The 2,030-nt window shown below is 38.6% G+C and overlaps 1 pseudogene; it reads right to left on the bottom strand.

The window, feature by feature from the left end:
• Positions 1-1,449: 1,449 nt before the first annotated feature.
• On the bottom strand, positions 1,450-1,568 carry LOC134947161 (5S ribosomal RNA; annotated as a pseudogene).
• Positions 1,569-2,030: the final 462 nt, after the last annotated feature.

Below are 2,030 nucleotides of genomic sequence, written 5' to 3'. Positions count from 1 at the left end.
AAATACTGTATAAGCCTCAAATGGCTCCACAATCAAGTGAGGGGAATTGCAAGGACGCTGTATATCAAAACAGAAGTGAATGATATAAAGTGATGTGTTTAAAAAGTAAAAGGAATAGTGCTGAAGCTCAGCAGAACAGGGTTCCCTGAAAGTGCTGGCTAGAAATTGCAGGGTGCAAAAAGCAGGAAGTAATGACAGGTCTAATAGGAATAACAGCAGGTGACACAAGGACAACCCTCAAAACAAGCTACTGCAAAGCAATGCCCACTTGTTACGGCAATCAATATAAATAAGAATATATGTGCAAAAAGAATCCAAACTGCCCTATTGGGGAGAACAGCCACAGAATGCACAATGTCTGCTGCCTTGTGGTATTAAGTGAGTGATGTACAGCACCCAGTATTCCCAGATCGTCACCGATACTGATACTGACTGGGCCCAACACTGTTTAGTTTCCAAGATCAGCCAGAAATGGATGTTTGCCAGTGTGGTATGGCTGTAAATATCACTAGACCAACATATGTTGTCTACTGGGGAATCCCATATAGGCAGCTGGAATCTGATACTGCTAAATACAACACCAAAAATGGACAATAAGCTGCACATAGTGAGCAAGAGAGGGTCTGTATGGTGGATGTTGAAAGCGAGGGTGAAAGGAAAGGTGTCACTGCTAGTGAAGTGGGGACCTGTCAGGATCGAGTCCCTAGATATATAAAGACATATATATATATATATATATATATATATATAGTCTTTCATGGCTTGGTACAGGGTACAACAATAGAATTGTGTGGTACCGCACAGGACCAAAGATAAATATTGAGAGAATGGGCTCTTTTGTGTAAGGCCTCTATGAAACCAAAATTAAAGGAGTTTAGTTAAATAATCCCTAAAATTGGGTATCTAGTCTCTGAAGTTGGTGGTGCTCCCAGAGTCAGTGGGACGTGTGTATTTGGAACAAAGGAAAAGAAAGACTCTATGTTGGGACACACTTTGGAATGATAAATTCTAAAACGTAACTTTCAATTTTATACAACACAAGAAAAGGATTGTTACACAGAATCCACACAGAAGGATTAATATCTCTTAAATTAATCCATTTGTCAAAGGTGACGATAATTTGTAAAATCAATTAGTAAATATTGTAGCACCTGTGGTGAAAATATTGAAGACACTGGAGTCCCAAATCGGTGTCCAGAGAAATGAAAACCCGGAGTCATAAATAGGATAATTTGAATTGTAATGCAATCCAATTCTGGGTGCCTTCTGTTTTCAAAGGTCTCCTGGTGTAGATAATTATCCTGCGTGGTAGGTTCAAAGATAGAAGTATTGCAAAAGGAGATAGTAAATGTCAAAAGTTACATGGTAGACCATATAGGTAGATAAGTTGATGTTAGATGTAAAAGGTTTCTCCAACACTTCTGCTTTTTGTTGTCAGATAACAAATTATACTTACAGCACCTGATATTCCCCAGTGGTCTCCCCTCTGGGTACTGAACAGGCTTATCACTGCTTAGCTTCCAAGATCAGATGGGATCGGGCATAACCAGCGAAATATGGCAGTAATTTTCCCAATTTGGAACAAATGAGAGAGTGTGGTTATTGACATATACCAAGGTTAGAGAACTTCTGCTGTCCAGTTAATAGCACAGGTTCTCTGATACTTGTAGCATTGCAGAGAATGTGACCTGGCATCTGGATGAGAGAGTACTGAATTAGGATAGAAGCATAAAGAAAAGGATAAGGACTACACCTTCTGCTGTCCACTATCATATAAGATTATAGCTTGGAGTGGATGAGAGAGGTGGGTTGATCTTACCTATTGAGTTGAAAATCTTAAGATTTTACACAAGAAATCACAGTGTTTAGAAATAGTATGCAATTTCTAATTAATTAATGCAAAATTGCTAAAGGCCATAATGTCCTTTCTGATGGGCACGTGTAATTGACTTGTAAAAGCGTAGTATAAAATTCACTAATATGGTCACATGTCTTATAGTCAGCTATTGATATTGAATAGAGATATCCAC

Source organism: Pseudophryne corroboree, chromosome 7 (genome assembly GCF_028390025.1).
Source record: "Pseudophryne corroboree isolate aPseCor3 chromosome 7, aPseCor3.hap2, whole genome shotgun sequence".
Lineage (NCBI taxonomy): Eukaryota > Metazoa > Chordata > Amphibia > Anura > Myobatrachidae > Pseudophryne > Pseudophryne corroboree.
This window is presented reverse-complemented; position numbering and strand designations above follow the sequence as displayed.